The sequence below is a fragment of the Bos javanicus genome, chromosome 6 (assembly GCF_032452875.1).
Source record: "Bos javanicus breed banteng chromosome 6, ARS-OSU_banteng_1.0, whole genome shotgun sequence".
Taxonomy (NCBI): domain Eukaryota; kingdom Metazoa; phylum Chordata; class Mammalia; order Artiodactyla; family Bovidae; genus Bos; species Bos javanicus.
In genome coordinates this window covers 109,501,547-109,520,339 of record NC_083873.1, presented here as the reverse complement: position 1 = coordinate 109,520,339, position 18,793 = coordinate 109,501,547, and the positions used below count along the sequence as shown (strand labels likewise).

The 18,793-nt window shown below is 41.3% G+C and overlaps 1 long non-coding RNA gene across 1 annotated transcript; it reads right to left on the bottom strand.

Moving 5' to 3' along the window:
* Window positions 1-6,723: 6,723 nt before the first annotated feature.
* LOC133249864 (uncharacterized) lies at window positions 6,724-14,612 on the bottom strand. Its single transcript, XR_009737139.1, has 2 exons — window positions 13,926-14,612; window positions 6,724-7,095 (listed from the first exon to the last, which is right to left on the bottom strand). It is a non-coding gene; the product is annotated as an uncharacterized LOC133249864 (long non-coding RNA).
* Window positions 14,613-18,793: the final 4,181 nt, after the last annotated feature.

The following is an 18,793-nucleotide window of genomic DNA, read 5'->3' as shown; positions in this document are numbered from 1 at the left end:
ATTTCCTCCTCCAGGGGATCGTCCCAACCCGGGGATGGAACCTGTGTCTCCTGCGTCTCCTTCATTGGCAGGTGGATTCTTTACCACTAAGTCAGCTGGGAAGCCCCTTGTGTATAATATATATATATATATCTTTATCCATTCATCTGTAGATGGACTTTTAGGATGCTTCCATGTTTGGCTATTGTAAATAGTGCTGCTATAAACACTGAGGTGCAGTAATGTTTTCTAATTAGAGTTTTCATCTAAATTTTATCCAAAATTCTTAAGGGCTCTAAGAATGCAGGCTTGGGAATAAACCAGAGAAATGGCCATTACACAACTTAATTTGGACAGGCCAAATGATGAATCCTGGAGAGATTCTTCACATAACAATAGTTGAAAGAACAACTGTCCTTGGGGAGAGAAGAGAAAGCTTATTATTTAAGCTTTATATTATCATCTTTTATTATCTTCAAGCTCATTTGCACAAGGAGACTTGCAACCACTGGTGCAAATACAAGGAAAAGCCAGTTCTCATCATCAGCATAGACCAACAATCAGGAAAACTGCCTCAGGAAGCAGTGATCTTGCTCCCATTGGAAGTATATAAGCAAGGAGACAAATCTCATCAACCACGTACAGTTAACTTCTGAGCCCATGGAAGAGGGCTTATATAGGAGTAAAGGAGACTCATTCAGCATGACTCAAGAGAGGAAAAGGGCTAGTCAGTTGAAGCTACAAGGAAATAGACTTTAGCTCATTAACAAGGGCTTATTACCAACAAAGCAGGAGGTCTTACAAGTAAGGGAAATAGCTCTTTATCACCAGGCATGTTCAAGCAGAGTTTAGCCAACTGCATAACAAGGTGGTTTTGCTTTGGATAAAATTAGAAAAATACCAGAGTACTGTGTGCAAAGTATTTTCTTAACAGCTAAACCCTCTTATCAGATGAAGCAGTGCTTAGAATTTCAGTCATGATTATGATGTGGACACTACTAATGATAACAGAAAAGACTTCGCAGCACCTCCGGTCTCCCACCATTCTAAGCACTTTATTTTTTTAAATTAGAATAGAATTGCTTTACAAGGTCATGTTAGTTTCTCTTATACAACAACATGGATCAGCTGTAAACATATATATATATATATATATATATATATATATATATATATATATATAAAATAAGTTGTAAGTTCAGTTCAGTCGCTCAGTCGTGTCTGACTCTTTGCAACCCCATGGATCACAGCACTCCAGGCTTCCCTGCCCATCACCAACTCCCAGAGCTTGCTCAAACTCATGTCCATCGAGTCCTGAATAAGTATATATAAGTGTATATATAAGTATATATAAGTAATCTGTAAGTGATTATATATTTATATATATACATCTCCCCTCCCTCTTGAGCCGCCCTCCCACCCTCTGTCCCACCCCTCTAGGTCATCACAGAGCATCAAGATGAGCTCCGTCTGCTGTACAGCAGCTCCCCACTCGCTATCTCTTTTACACATGGTGGTGTATATATTTCAATGCTACTCTTGCAATTCATTCCATCCTCTCCTCCCATTCTAAGTCATGTCACTCTAAGCACTTGAAATGTACTCACTCTTTGAATTCTCACACATCCCTATGAGGTAAGCATCATTATTATTATTTCTGTTTTTCAGATGAGTAACTGAGGCACACAGAGTTGAATTAACTTGCTTTAGGTCTCATAGCTAATAATCGGGATCATACCCGGCAAGCCCATGCTATCCACTGTCTTAAGTAACATGCCACATTAGCTACAGTGGAGTTGGGAGACTGAGAGACCCACCCATCTGCCTCAGCAACCTTGAGATATCTCCAATAATCCAGTTCACCTCAGAGAACAATTTGGACAAACCTGAACTAAAAAAGACTGTAATGGCTCTTCTGAATTGAATTTCTACATGAAGAAATTCACATAAATGCAAAACTCAGAAGACTTGGGCTCTGTAAAGCAAAATGACCTTGTCTCCTTCTTTAGCTGGACCATGTCCCCCAGGAGGGGCCATTCCTCAGCAGAGAGAAGTCTCTGAGCTGCCTACAGAGAAAATGCATTGCCTATGGCCTCACTTTTTCCCCCAAGTTCTCCAGGAAAGAGAACTTGCCTCATAGAAAAATCTCTCTTCATTTTGGGGTCACAGGTTAACAAAAAGGGAAGGAGGGGAGGGAGGGAGGAAAGAAGGGAAGAAGAAAGGTCACAAAGCAATAAGGAACAAGAAAGATACAATGACAGATAAAAAGAATAGGAAGTGATGCATGATTCTGAGTGCTAAACGTCAGCCCTCTCAGAGGGTGGCGAAAAGCAGACTTTATTCATGTGATACCCTTACCTAGAATAGTCCCCTAATTCTACTCTCTCTTCTGTCTTTTGCTAGAACTGGGAAGACACATGAGCCAAGGGTCTTAACAAGAATCCACACTTTATTCCAAAGCTGCCATATGCTAGGCCTGAAACCAAACTCTCTAGCATATGTGCCCACGAGCAACTGACTGTGAATGATGACACTGAGACATCCAGCACAGAACAGCTTTATGCATTTGTCTTCAGGAATTCCCAAAGCCTCTGCGGGCATCATAAATCCCACCATCTTGCCTTGGTCCTCTTTGGGCACTGCTGTACTCAATTCATAGACCCTAGGGCTATAAATGCTTTAAACCCTCTAGGAATTTCTCATAAATTAATACAGCCCAGCAGCTTTACCAACAGTAAACAAACACAGAATAGAGCAGGATATGAGAGTTGAAGGGATTTCAGAGACCATAAAATGTAACTTTCATTTTTCAGATGAGGAAATTAAGCCTCAAGGATAAAAAGTCACTAGGGCAGAAACTTGAATTTCTGATCACTATTCCATCATTTTGGGTTGAGTTTTTTTGCTCTGTCATTATTCCACATGATATGTAAGTCTCTCCAGAGCATTCTATGTTTTCTTTAACCCTTGCCTTATACAGACTATAAGGCACATAGCCTACATATCCTATATATATCCTGTATATGTGTGTATGTGTGTATAATGTATATCTCCTGTATATCCTGATATATTCCTAATATACAGGCTCACAGATGAGATTCAGTCCATGTTGCTGGCCAGCCCTATGTTCCGTCTATTTTGAAATAGAACAAAATTTACAAGATGTTTATTTGGCCAGAGACAAATTTCATCACAGAGGAACCCTCGGTTCTTGCTGATCTTTGTATGTTGCAAGTTTTGCTGAAGGTCTAAGTATGCTTTCTCAGGATGAATAGGTAATTCCTCATGCTGTTGATTCCAGGATAGAATGATCTCTGATGCCTGCCTCTACTCAGTACACAGTTCTAGACAGAGCTGACTGTTCTCTCTCCTTGTTGGTTCCTCTTAACATTCCCACTCTCTCTTCTCTCTCTCTCTCTCTTTTCTCTCTCTCTCTCTCTCCCTTCCTCCCTCATGTTCTTATCCTCTGTGCTTTATCTCTGTATCCACAAGTAGGCCTGAATGTCATTGTTTAGTCACTATGTCATGTCTGACTCTTTGTGACCTCATGGACTGCAGCATGCCAGGCTTCCTTGCCCTTCACTATTTTAAATTCATGTCCATTGAGTTGGTGATGCCATCCAACCATCTCATTCTCTGCCCCCTTTCTCCTCCTACCCTAAATCTTTCTCAGCATCAGGGTCTTTTCCAGTAAGTCCGCTCTTCACATCAGGTGGCCAAAGTGTTACAGCTTCAACTTCAACATCAGTCCTCCCAGTGTATATTCAGGGTTGATTTCCTTTAGGGTTGACTGGTTTGATCTGAATATGCTGAAATAAATATTTCAGTATATAGTGGAGGGCAAGGCTCAACTTAGACCTTGAGCTTAAATTGCACCTCTAATCATCGTTTCCAATTTTCTTTCTAATGAAGTCGGGGCAACTGTGAAGAGTGCTGCTTACAGAGATAAATAATAGCATTTTTTGATTTTAACCATAGAATTGTACAAGTATCCATGAAATCTACTGATATAATAGCATTAAATTTTAAATAAATGCATACCTACATGCATAATAAATGGATAGCTCTTTTTCACAGTAGAATTCCAATTAATAAGTGAATAAGGGAAAGGAGAAATCTAGAATCACCAGAAGCCAAACACCACAGTAAAAAACATCAGAGATAAGATGCATGAGTTAGAGGAAGAGAATCTGAGGAGAAAGAGGACTTGCGTAATCTCAAAATATCTCACCCAATATGTTTTTTCAACATCAAAAGAAAAGATAACAATTTTGCAGTAGGAAAGCTTGAGAAATGCCAAGTCAACCAAGTGATCAAGGTAATCAACCCTCGTGATGAGTTATATTGACATCATGGACCCCTTGATATGGTCCCTGGAAAACACTACATCATTTTCAGGGCATTCTTGGCAAAAACACATAACCACTCCAATGTCATGAAACCATTGCTCAAATTCACACTGAGAGACAGTCTGCAAAATAATTCATCAGTACTCTTTAGAAATGCCAAGGCCGTGAAAGACACTGAAAGAATGAGAAACTGTTTAAAATTGGAGAGATCTAATGGAGAAGGCAGTGGCATCCTACTCTTGCCTGGTACTCACAGTATTCTTGCCTGGAAAATCCCATGGACAGAAGAGCCTGGTAGGCTGCAGTTCATGGGGTCACTAAGAGTCAGACACAACTGAATGACTTCACTTTCACTTTTCACTTTCATGCATTGGAGAAGGAATTGGCAACCCACTCCAGTGTTCTTGCCTGGAGAATCCCAGGGACGGTGGAGCCTGGTGGGCTGCCATCTATGGGGTCACACAGAGTCGGACATGACTGAGGCAACTTAGCAGCAGCAGCAGCAACAGATATTAACAACTAAATGCAATGTAGCATCTTGAATTGGATCTTAGAAGAATGATATTGAAAAATTTGGTGAATTTTGAAGAAACTCTGTAATTTAGTTAATAATATTGTACCAATGTTAACTCCCTGGTTTTGATAATTGAACTGTAGTTATATAGTTATACAAGACATTAACATTGTTAATACCTGGTAAGGCATACAAGGAAACTCTTTGTACTATTTTTGAAACTTTTTTCTAAGTCTTAAAATTCAAAATTAAATATTTTTTAAAAGAGTATTCTACTTTGATTTTCATCCTGTCCTTGTACCTTGCATGTGTCTTCTAGAAGTATTCCTGTCCTTGGTCAACATACTAAGAAAATAGCAACCAGTCGCAACACTGATTTCTTGGACAGTTCATAGCAAACTGGACAGGAAGGTTTGATTCTAATTATTTAACCCAAACTACTATGTATAGATGCCATGAAGTAAGATCAAACAAATAATGGGATTTATACTTAATACATGCCTCTCAAAGCCTCAGTTTCCTATGATTGTGATGAAAGAAATGCTTATAGAGGGAAGAGAAAGAATTCAGTCCTCACAAATCAGTTGCATTTTGGAGTTAGATGTCCCTTATAACATTTATTTGCCTTTGAAATACATTTGTTGTTTATCCCTTAAGCTCATAGTTTTTGTTGTATCTTGATTTCCATAGCAACAATCTTTACCAATAATAACATTTTCCAGGAATGTAATCCTTATGTTTGGCAAGAGTTATATTTCCAGAAAGATGGAGTAACACATGCAGCTGGGTCATTTCTACAGTAAACTACATTTAGGATCATGTTGTAAAAAGAGGTGTGCATACTGGGAACTGTATTTCCATTTCTTAGAAAAAGGCCAAAGATTATCCTACAAGGACAGACAAACTCTTGATAACTATTATTCATTGAGTGTCTTCTGGATGCTTGATACTTGACCTGTATCATTATAATTAATTTCATGTCGGAACTTTGAGATAGCTATCATTATACTCATTTTTAAAAATGAGAAAACTGCTATTCAGTCTAATAGGTAGTGGGAACCAATAGTCAGATACTGACTCCTCTGCCTCCACACCACACAAGTCTCTTCCTCATAACAGGAAGTCCAAGACATCAAAAGTCTATTATCTTTAGCTAGAGAGTCATGATGCCTTAGCCAGGTGAATGCCTGAAAAATACACACAGACTTTTTGTCTGAGAGTATTGATAATGTTGTTTGTGCTGGCGGTGTCAGAATTATCTGAGCACTTGCTTTTATCCAGCTGATATCACAAGGAACAGTTCTGCTTCCTGTTCAAAAAATCCTAAGGACATCAGGAAGGCAGACTTAACAAGCCCTCCTTGGGCACCTTCCAGAGGAGTTGCCATTTACGCTGAGTCTTGAGAAAAGAGTTCTACAGCCAGACAAGTGTGGGAACCACATTCCAAGCTGAGAAAACAACACGCAGAAAGATACAAAGGCGTAACTGGGAAGAACTGCACATATACAGCAAGAAACACAGAGTTCAGTCACTACTGATACCTGGATAGAACTCGCAATCTCACTAGAGAGACCCAACCTCTAAACAGGAAGCCGGTGAGTTTTAAAAAGAATAGCAAAAACTCATCTCCCGCTACCCTGTAAAACACCCCTCAAGCATCTGACCCTCTCCTTACTTTTTTCTACATCTCTAGCATATGCCTGTGTGTTAAGTTGCTTCAGTCAATCTGACTCTCTGCAACTGTATGGACCACAGCCTTTCAGGCTCTTCTGTCCATGGGATTCTCCAGGCAAGAATACTGGAGTGGGGAGCCATTCCCTGCCCCAGGGATATCTCTAGCACATTACTGCCTAATTTGAAAAATAAGAGCACCAAAGGCTGTCTACTTCTCAATGTTTATTCGGTCAAAAACCTAATGGTATATCTTTTATTTTTTAGTGAAGATAGCGTATATATCTGTTATTCTTTTTTTAGCTGTGTTGGGTCTTCATTGCTGTGAGCAGGCTTTCTCTAGCTGCGGCCAGGTGGGAGCTGCTCTTCTGGTGGAGGGTGGTCTTCTGGCTGTAGGGGTGTCCCTCGTTGCAGAGCACAGGCTCTAGGCACATGGACTTCAGTAGCTGCCGCGTGTGGGCTCCAAGTCAGTGGGCTTCAGTAATTGTGGCACATGGACTTTGTTGCCCCATGGCATGTGGAATCTTCCCAGACCAGGGATCGAACCCGTGTCTCCTGCACTGGCAACCGGATTCTTATCCTCTGTATGACCAAGTGAAAGTGACAGTGAAAGTCGCTCAGTCGTGCCGGACTCTTTGCAACCCCCCATGGATTATACAGTCCATGGAATTCTCCAGACCAGAATAATGGGGTGGGTAGCCTTTTCCTTCTCCAGGGGATCTTCCCAACCCAGGGATAGAACCCAGGTCTCCCCCAGGGAAGTCCTAAAGCTGTTATTCTTGCCAATCAACTTCCTTGATATAGAAGCCTGATTCAAGTGAAAGGATTTGTCATTTTTACTCTGAAAACTCTACCCCGCCATCTCACTCCTGTGTTACGTCACCTTCAGCAATGACAGAACAAATACAGAGCAGTGGGAAATGGACCTGCTGTTTATCATTAGCTATGTGTCTTAAGCATTGACCATATTCAGTGAATATTTATTGGATGCCCACTCTGCACCAGTTTCAGAGGAATCATCTTATGTAATCTTCACAACCACTCCAAGAGGAAAGCTCTAGGTTTACTGTTTTCAGTTTAGAAGAAGAAAGTGAGGCCAAAAAAAAAAAAAAGATTAAGTAAGCTGTCCAAGAACATCAATAAGCAAGCAGTAGAACCGAGAATTGACCTGAACTATATCTGACAACATGCAGCAGCATGTATATCTGTCTGAAATCCTTGAATGATTATCCTAGGTCTGAGGCATGACCCTGGACTCTGCAGACTGCCCTAGTTCTAGGTGAAATTGAGGATGACTGTCATCAATAAACCATACTCTAACCCCCAAACAAATTTTAATATGAGTACTCTTAACTTCCTTTTAAAGAAACATGTGATCTGTCAGGAGCAGCCGTGGACATTTGGAGCTTTCATTAAAAAAAGAAGAGAATGAGGTGCTCTAAGGGGACATCTTCCCAATACAAAGAGGCCATCTGGCTAGTGGCACAAACCCGCTGGGACCCAGGCATCGCTGCATGCTGGCAAAGAAAGCGAGATCTCATGTCCCCCAGGGCTATCACAGGAGGAACACTGTGGGGAAGCAAACTGAATGTGGGGCAAAGGAAACATTTCAAGTGAAATGCTTCAATTCTATCTGTCTTTTACTTTACTCTCTTGCACACCTGTGGTGCTAAGGACTTAAAGAGCTTGAATAACTTGCCCAAGAAACACACAGTTAATATGTAACAGAACAAGTGCTCCCAAAAGCCTTCTATTTCCTTGTCTGTTTCTCTAATATCAGAATTGTCCTGCCTTTCATCTGATGCTTGCAACCTTACAGGAAAGCTGAGGGGAGGCTCAGAAGCCATTCTGTTATGAGTAAGTCCTAGCGTGCCTCAAACCTCATTTTGTCTCACCTCTTCCCTCTCATAATAGGGACATAATCCCTCCTTCTAATGGGTTTGAGGAGCTTAAATTAAGTGATAGATGTATTAGCATGATGAAGAGCACAGGACAAGCTCAGGACACAAAAAAACTCAAATTGATATTTGGATTCTGATAGAGCCATATATCCCTCATTAGTATACATCTTGGAAAAAGAATAACAGTAAGATTAGGAAGGTAAGGAGGAAGAAGAAGATCAAAATTACGAAAAAATAGCAAGGAAAGTAGGAAGGAGAAAAAGTAAATGCATTGACCAAGGAGCACCCAACCAGCTGAAGCTCTCCCAAGACCTCTCATCCTCCTTCTCCACATTGTTACACTCTCTTCTCCTCTCTGGGATAAATTTAAAACCTGCTCTCTAGGGAATTCCAGGAGCCATCTTTACTCATTGCTTGAAATAGTTAAATAAAGCCTTGCTGAGATAATGGTTGAGCAAAGGTTTGGAAAGTATGGGATATACTTTGAAAATTTATGGTTTGTAAAAAAGAAGAATGGGCCAGAACTAGGGTTACTTGAAGCCAGACTATGTAACAGCACTGTGAAAGGTCGTATTCATCAGAGTTCTCAGTTACAAAGAGTAGAACCTGACTCTGGTTGATTAAAGTAGAAAATAAACTTATTAAAAAGCTATTGGGAAGACCATAGACTTGCCAGGAGTCTGGACAACCAAAGTTTGAAAATGAACAAGAACAAAAGATGGCGGTTTTCATCACTGCCACCAGAATTCTGGTGAGTGAGAATCTTCTGGTTAATGAGGAAGCCACATAGGCTTGGCAAGAGACATTTAAAGATCAGTGAAAGTAGATTATCAAGTTCAGACAGTTCTCTTCTCCTTTGGCACAGATTGGAACTGAAAATGCCAGCTCCCACTAGTGTGACCTCTTTTATGTTCTAAAGGAAAGGTCACAAAGCTCCAGCTGGGAAATCAGAAGCCTTCAATTGCAAGTGCATTGTGGCCACTAACCATTTGGCTGGTGACCCTGAGAATCATGTAAACTCGGTCCTGTCCAAGTTCTGCATTTTCCAGGTCATGATAGTAACCCCCAACCTATTCTTGCACAGGGCTGCTGTGAGAAGTAAATGGGAATAAAGATATGAATGGTCTTGAAAACTCGTAAGTCTCTGCACAATGCTAAGAATCTTCCTCATGATCATTAGTTTTTTAATTATTGCTAGAAAGTGATATTGTTGTCGCTGTTGTTCAGTCACTAAGTACTGTCCAACTCTTTGCCACTCCAAAGGACGATAGCACGCCAGGCTCCTCTGTCCTCCACTGTCTCCCAGAATTTGCTCAAATTCATGTTCATTGAGTCAGTGATGTTATCCAACCATTTCATCCTCAGTCACCCCCTTCTTTCTTTGCCTTCAATCTTTCCCAGCATCAGGGTCTTTTCCAATAAGTCAGCTCTTTGCATCAGGTGGTCAAAGTATTGGAGCTTCAGCTACAGCATCCGTCCTTCTTTACCACCAGACACATCCACAACTGAGCATCATTTCTGCTTTGGCCCAGCCACTTCATTCTTTCTGGAGCTACTAGGAATTGCCCCACACTCTTCCCTAGTATCATATTGGACACTTTCCAACTTAGAGGGCCCATCATCCAGCATCATATCTTTTTGCTTTTTCATGCTACTCATGAGGGTCTCACAGCAAAAATATTGGAGTAGTTTGCCATTCCCTCCTCTGGCAGACCACGTTTTGTCAGAACTCTCCACCATGACTTGTCCATCTTGAGTGGCCCTGAATGGCATGGCTCATAGTTTCACTGATTGCTGCAAGCCCCTTTGCCACAACAAGGCTGTGACCCATGAAGGGGAGAAGGTGACATAGCACATGTCAAAAGCAGTCTCAAGGACAGTCACCCCAGGGTCAAACTATGGCTCCATCTCTTACCAACTTGGTGGCCTTGGAAAAGCCTAGTTGACTTTTTTAGCCTTAGTTTCTTCATTTAATAGGTGGGGAGAAGACGGACTTTTTCACAAAATTAGCATGAAGGTCAAAAGAGATATTACATGTGATGCAGTGCCTGGGACTCAAAAAAAAAAAAAAAGTAGTAGAGATTATTAATCAAAATAGTCATCAAGACAGTATGGTACTGGCACAAAGACAGAAATATAGATCAATGGAACAAAGTAGAAAGCCCAGAGATAAACCCATGAACCTATGGACACCTTATCTTTGACAAAGGAGGCAAGAATATACAATGAATTAAAGACAATCTCTTTAACAAGTGGTGCTGGGAAAACTGGTCAACCACTTGTAAAAGAATAAAACTAGAACACTTTCTAACACCATACACAAAAATAAACTCAAAATGGATTAAAGATCTAAGTGTAAGACCAGAAACTATAAAACTCCTAGAGGAGAACATAGGCAAAACACTCTCCGACATACATCACAGCAGGATCCTCTATGACCCACCTCTCAGAATATTGGAAATAAAAGCAAAAATAAACAAATTGGGCCTAATTAAACTTAAAAGCTTCTGCACAACAAAGGAAACTATAAGCAAGGTGAAAAGACAGCCTTCAGAATGGGAGAAGATAATAGCAAATGAAGCAACTAACAAACAACTAATCCCAAAAATATACAAGCAACCCCTACAGCTCAAATACAGAAAAATAAACTACCCAATCAAAAAATTGGCCAAAGAACTAAATAGACATTTCTCCAAAGAAGACATACAGATGGCTAACAAACACATGAAAAGATGCTCAACATCACTCATTATCAGAGAAATGCAAATCAACACCACTATGAGGTACCATTTCACGCCGGTCAGAATGGCTGCGATCCAAAAGTCTACAAGCAATAAATGCTGGAGAGGGTGTGGAGAAAAGGAAACCCTCTTACACTGTTGGTGGGAATGCAAACTAGACTAGTACAGCCACTGTGGAGAACAGTGTGGAGATTCCTTAAAAAACTGGAAACAGAACTGCCTTATGACCCAGCAATCCTACTGCTGGGCATACACACTGAGGAAACCAGAAGGGAAAGAGACACATGTACCCCAATGTTCATCGCAGCACTGTTTATAATAGCCAGGACATGGAAGCAACCTAGATGTCTGTCAGCAGACGAATGAATAAGAAAGCTGTGGTACATATACACAATGGAGTATTACTCAGCCATTAAAAAGAATACATTTGAATCAGTTCTAATGAGGTGGATGAAACTGGAGCCTATTACACAGAGTGAAGTAAGCCAGAAAGAGAAACACCAATACAGTGTACTAACGCATATATATGGAATTTAGAAAGATGGTAACAATAACCCTGTATACGAGACAGCAAAAGAGACACTGATGTATAGAACAGTCTTGTGAACTCTGTGGGAGAGGGAGGGGGGGATGATTTGGGAGAATGGCATTGAAACATGTATAATATCATATATGAAATGAGTCGCCAGTCCAGGTTCGATGCATGATACTGGATGCTTGGGGCTGGTGCACTGGGATGACTCAGAGGGATGGTACCGGGAGGAAGGAGGGAGGAGGGTTCAGAATGGGGAACACATGTATACCTGTGGTGGATTCATGTTGATATATGGCAAAACCAATACAATATTGTAAAGTTAAAAAATAAAAAAAAATTCTTTAATTAAAAAAAATATGCATTAGTAATAGTAATAAGACTAGATCAAGCTTCATCTTCCCCTAGTTACTACTAATCCTCTCATCACCTATGGAAATTGATTACATTTGATTCTAGAACATCTCTTGAATTATTGTTTGTAACTAATACCTATTTTTTTATTTATATTTTGTTGCTGTTGTTGTCATTGACTTACCATCTCTTAGAGTTCTGTTTAACAGGATTGATTTTTACCACAACCAAGAAAGCTAAAAAGCCTTCAAGAATCCTTGCCCTTCTTCTGTATCTGTCACAGCAAGTAAAGGGTTACCAGGGACTGAAGACTTGCTGAAGCATAAGGCATCTGACCTTGTCAGGAACCCTCGGGCTTTTGCCAGCACTTCTGCTCATCTCTGCACACAGCCCTCCATGGAAAAGTACTGCCCAGACTCTATGAATTATTAATCTCATCATGACATCAAATACCCAATAGATAAAAGGAACCAGTGGCCTCCACAATGAGATTCTCAGAGAAAGCCAAGAGTCTGTGATATCCTTTTGACCACAATCAAGATTTTTTCTGCTCCCCCCTGGGGAAGAGGACAACCTCCCTTATTCTCCACTGCATCCTCGAGAGCCATCAAGTGCTGTAAAATACAGCTGATTCCCTTGGGGGGCTGATCTAACCCTGTTTTCAGTTGATGATGCCACACCAACTTTAAATATTTCTGTTTTGAGTTCAAGAGAACTGGAGCATAAGAAGGGACTCAAGGTCTTTTCAGTTGTCTGTTTTCCCTTCAAGGACCAGTTGCTGGATCCAACCAGATCAAAATTGCCAGAGAATAGAAAATGCTTGACACATGGAAAATTCCAGTGGTAAATGTCTGTAGGTCATATTCCATGTTAATCAACAGGGCTTTCAGCCAAGTTCTCAGTAAGGCTAACCTTTGAAAGAATGCATTTGTTTTTTTTAAGTCAGAGAGAAAAAATGGCAGGAAAGAAAGATCGTGGCTCAAGAAATTTGAGCTCTGTAGCCTTGAGCTTTCTTTCCAAAGCATTTAGTGAGCATAGGTACTCTGGAGCATACAGACATGCCCAGCAGTGAAAACCACCTACCACTTACGTAACGCCAAGTGCATATCAGATTCTGCTAGGTGGTTCACTCATAATGTCTAATCTATCCTCACAACAACCAAAGGATATGGGGTTTCTGACCCTTTTGCTTTTGAGGAAACTGATGTTTGATAATAAGACATGCAATGACTAGGATCAGCAGAGTTGAAATTTAAACCGAGATTTGTCTGAATCTAGACATCCTTAAGAAACATAATTTAGCAGGAGAGCCTGACTGCTAGTGCCCAAACAATATACAATTAGCAAGACAGAATTAAATCTGCAACAGCTAGAGAGTATCTAAAGCTGTAGGGAGGGGATAGAGTGAACAACTGCTCTGGTTTGTCCAAGACTGATGAGTCTCTCAGGATGCAAAAATTTCAGTGCTAAAGCTGAAGCCATCTGGGATAAACCAAGATAATTAACCACCCCAGATGTAGAGGATCAGGTACTAAAGGACAGCTTGTACCCAGGTGAGAAGTTTGACCTTTGTCCTGTAAAGAACAAGGTGACTGACAGACACGTGTCTGTTTTGAAAGGGGAGGGAGACAGAGAGATAATTCTGGCTGCTGGATGTATAATGATTAGAGATGATGAGAGTTGTGGGCTTGAAAAAGAAGGAAGACTAGGAGAAGGGCATGAAGAGGTGGGAAGCAAAAAAATGACATATTTCCTTTTAGCTGGAACACTTCAATTCTAAGATTAGACTTTCAAACAATGAAATCTAATCTCATCAAAACAGAAGTCTACATGATATACTGATTAAATAGACTAGAACATTTTAGCCTATAATTCCATACTTACTTGTTACAGGTTGAAGTATGTTCTCCACCATCCTCAGTTCAGTTCAGTTCAGTTCAGTCCCTCAGTCGTGTCTGACTCCTTGCAACCCCATGAATCGCAGCACACCAGGCCTCCCTGTCCACCACCAATTCCCGCAGTTCACCCAAACTCATGTGCTTCGAGTCAGTGATACCATCCAGCCATCTCATCCTCTGTCGTCCCCTTCTCCTCCTGCCCCTAATCACTCCCAGCATCAGGGTCTTTTCCAATGAGTCAACTCTTCTCATGAGGTGGCCAGAGTATTGGAGTTTCAGCCTCAGCAACAGTCCTTCCAATGAACACCCAGGACTGATCTCCTTTAGGATGGACTGATTGGATCTCCCTGCAGTCCAAGGGACTCACAAGAGTCTTCTCCAGCACCATAGTTCAGAAGCATCAGTTCTTCAGTGTTCAGCTTTCTTCACAGTCCAACTCTCACATCCATACCTCCCTTTAAAAATTGAAGTCCTAACCCCTGGTACCTGAGATTGTGACATTATTTGGAAATAGGGCTGACTCACTGTACAAATAATTAGTTAAGATAGGGTCATATAAGCAAAGAATGGACCTCTAATCCAATATGACTAGGTCCTCATAAGAAGACAAGATACAGGGAGGATGTGATGACAAAGTAGACATTGGAATTACACAGCTGCAAGTCGAAGATGGTCCACAAACCCCCCAAATCTAAGAAGAAGCAAGAAAAGATTCCCCTACATGTTCCAAAGGGAACCTGGCTCTGCTGCCACCTTGACTTAGACAGACCTTCTGGCCTCTAGAACTGTGAGACAATTTCTTTCCTTTTAAGACACCCATTTTGTGGTACTTCAGTACAACATCCCTAGGAAACTCAGTCGTGATTGGCTCTTGGCAATCCTATGGACTATATACCCCACCAGGCTCCTCTGTCCATGGAATTTTCCCAGCAAGAATACTCGAATGGGTAGCCATTCCCTTCCCCAGGGGTTCTTCCTGACCCAGGGATCAAGCCTGGATCTTCTGCATTGCAGGTGGATTTTTTTTACCATCTGAGCCACCAGGGAATCCCCAGGAAAGTAATCCAGTAGCCCAAATATGTACAGACTGTTTTACCAGTAAGATGTAGAATGGAGATAGGGCAGAATGTCAAAAAATCTGCTAAGAATCTTCTAGAAAGCAGGTACGAAGCTGAATGCTGTCTTGGGACTTTTTCAGTGAATCAGGACAACAGTCCCCCCTAACAATCCAGGGGGATTTTTAGGTGGGAAATTGAGACCCAGAAGGAAGTGGTAGCTCATTCATTACTACACAGCCAGGAAGTAGCAGACCCTGTGTTTGAACTCACATGTTGCTGCTGCTGCTAAGTCACTTCAGTCATGTCCAACTCTGTGTGACCCCATAGACAGCAGCCCACCAAGCTCCCCGTCCCTGGGATTCTCCAGGCAAGAACACAGGAGTGGGTTGCCATTTCCTTCTCCACTGTATCTGACTTCAAATTTCTCCCTTGAATTTCCTAAAAGGAGTGACAGGAAGCCAAGGCAGTGAGCCAGCTGGCACTAGAGAACCTGGCAGAGTGCTAAGTAATTTACAAAACATGAGAAAACACAGTTTTGAGGGTACTGGAGTTGGAATGGAGGGGCAGACAGAAGGACTTCTTGCCCTATGGCTCTGTGACCGTTTAACACGATGGCATCTTTATCAGCAGGACTCGCCTCTCATCCTCCTTTGGGCTCTGGAACACAGTGGGAGGCAGGGACAAAGAGTGTTAAGAGAGAGCTGAGAAGTCTTTTCAGAAGCTTCCAGGCCTTATAAGGAAGAGATTTCTTAATTACTTTCTAGATGAACATCTGATTATAAATATCATTTGCAAGCCCCACCTGCCTTGGATGTCTTCTGTTTTTAAAGTTGATGTTCGAAGAATGTTAAAATCCTAATATGTATCTTCATCTCCCATGGAAAACAGAACAATGATTATTTCGGGCCTCAGGAAGTTGGGATCCAGTCACAGAATGCATCATTACCCTTATATAATCCAGAAGAACGAGGAATAGACCCAGTGAGAAATCTCAGAGGAAAACATGCCACCTGCAGAATCAGCCTGAGTCATTGCTCCAAGTGAGAGGCTGCATTTAAATCAGGATTTAATTTTTTAAAATTTCAACCAATGACCCTTTCACCCTGACAATGAGACTGTCATCTTTAGAGATGAGCCAGTATGTTTTTCTCTGTGTGTTAAAGATTTTCTTGCCATAATATTCATAGCATAGAGGCAAGGCCCAGGGTCTGAGGCCAGGAAATATGATGCCAGTCCCCACTGTGTGATTTACTACATCATGTTCCTCTCTGAGTCTCAGTTTCCTTATCTAGAAAATTACTTTTTTTATTTTGATTAATTTATCTGTCTTCTGGTTATACTTCCCTGTCACTCCCTCCTTTATCCCATCTTATTTCATGCTCAACTCCCCATGTTTCCATTGTCATGATGGAGACAATGGAAATTGAGAATTTGGTGACCAGATATAGGAAGGACCCAAATTCATTCATTCATTCATTTTATTGAGCACTATATGTCTCAATCAAGTGCTAGGTTTGGAACTACAAGAATAGAGCATCACTTTAAGCCAGTAGGATCCTACAGTCCTGGTGAGGAGAGAGAGAAATAAATGGTTAATTATAAGTTAGTATTATATGCAAGGAAACAAATATAATGGAAGCGGTTATTACAGGGCTTTAGCCAGCCCATTTGGGGCATGAAACGTTCTCCAGAGGAGGGAAATATGGGGAAAAGAGGGAGAGAGACATATTCTAGGAATAAGGAGCACTGAGAATAAGAAAAAGTTCAAGAGTTCAGTATTTATAAAATTTTAGGGCATGTGGCAAAGGCAGAAGTTGTTGTTGCTCAGCTCTAAGTCTTGTTCAACTCTGAAACCCCGTGGACTGCAGCATGCCAGGCTCCTTTGTCCTCCATTGTTTGGAGTTTGCTCAAATTCATGTCCATTGAGTCAGTAATGCTATCTAACTATCGCATCCTCTGCCACCCTCTTCTCCTTTTAAGCCTTCAGTCTTTCCCAGCATCCGGGTCTTTTCCAATGAGTTGAGTCTTCACATCAGATGGCCAAAAAGTATTGGAGCTTCAGCATCAGTCCTTCCAATGAATATTCAGGACTGATATCCTGTAGGGTTGGACTGGTTGGATCTCCTTGTAGTCCAAGGGACTCTCAAGAGTCTTCTCCAGGATCACAGTTCAAAAGCATCAATTCTTTGGCACTCAGCTTTCTTTATGGTCCAAAGCAGAGGAAAAGAGTCAAATGGCAAAATGCCTTATGGGTCTTTCTTGTTTAGGAAAACAAGTGACTTACCAGTCATGGTCCACGTAATCACTTTGGTGATGCTGCCATTTCCAACCGTGAGTCCAGAATTGTCCTATCCTTGAGCATGAAGGACATCATTGAGAAGAGTGATAAGAACTACTGCATGATGTTCCAAAGGATTAGAACCAACTGATAGCGGCTACAGAAAAGTAAGAATCTTAAACAATCAATGTTATTACATTGAAAGAGGATGTCTAAAGGAGAAATAAATTCTCCATCAATGACTGGTCTATCACATGCTAGAAATGCATCATGGTTGGACAGCATACGCTATAAAATCTCTTCCAAACCAGTGAAGCTTAATCTGTGTCCATTTTCCTTCCCAGTGGACAGTCACTGAATCATTTATAAAAGAGAACACAGACTAAACTGATGCCACTTCTAAGAGTTTTCACCAACTTCTTTTTTTTTATAAAGTCTTTCTTCCCCACTTACTCAATATGGGATTCATCTTCAGAAGCTTTCTATCCATTAGACAAGTTGTATTTATCTAACAATTGCTGCTGCTGCTAAGTCACTTCAGTCGTGTCTGACTCTGTGCAACCCCATAGACGGCAGCCCACCAGGCTCCCCTGTCCCTGGGATTCTCCAGGCAAGAACACTGGAGTGGGTTGCCATTTCCTTCTCCAATGCATGAAAGTGAAAAGTGAAAGTGAAGTCGCTCAGTCGTGTCCGACTTTTAGCGACCCCATGAACTACAGCCTACCCAGCTCCTCCAACCATGGGATTTTCCAGGCAAGAGTACTGGAGTGGGTTGCCATTGCCTTTTCCATCTAACAGTTATGTAACTTTATATTTCAGTAGTACAAACTCAACAGCAGTATTGTGATATAACTAGAGACTTCTGAACATTGAAACTAGTCTAACCATCTGGGGACTTAAGATTGGAAACCTCCAGAGAATATAATCTCTAAGGTTCCCTCCAGCAATGAGGGTCTATGACTAGGGATTTGAGTGAGAGAGAGGAGTGAGAAGTCTGATCCCCTCAAGATTTCAAGGACATGTTCTAATAAAAGAAAGCACAAGTGAGTATGTATGTACTTCAGTGAGGAGGGAGAGCCATTGAGAGGGAAGATGTCAAGAACAGTGTGCAAAAGCAAGAAGCATGGAATTACGTGGACAGAGGATAGGGTGCATGGGTATGCAGATCTGGCCATGGACTGACTACTTACTGGCAAGTATTTCACCTCTCTGGGTGTCACTGCCTCTTTTGTATATCGGGCCACTGATTCTTAGCCTGAAAGTGCCATTGCAAAGATGAAATAAAACAGTGTATGCAACACAACTAACTATCCTCGGCACGCAGTAGGTTTTCAAAGGACAGTGGCTATCATAAGACAAGGATGCTTCCATCAAGAAGTTTAGACACCAAGGAGCTCTTTAATTTGTTTACTGCTCGGAAAGAGGAGAGTCTTTATTGCTCTAATGACAGTTAGATGACTTTAGGAGCTGCTGAGGGATAGTGTGCCGTTGTCACTGTAGATAATAAAAGCAGAACAG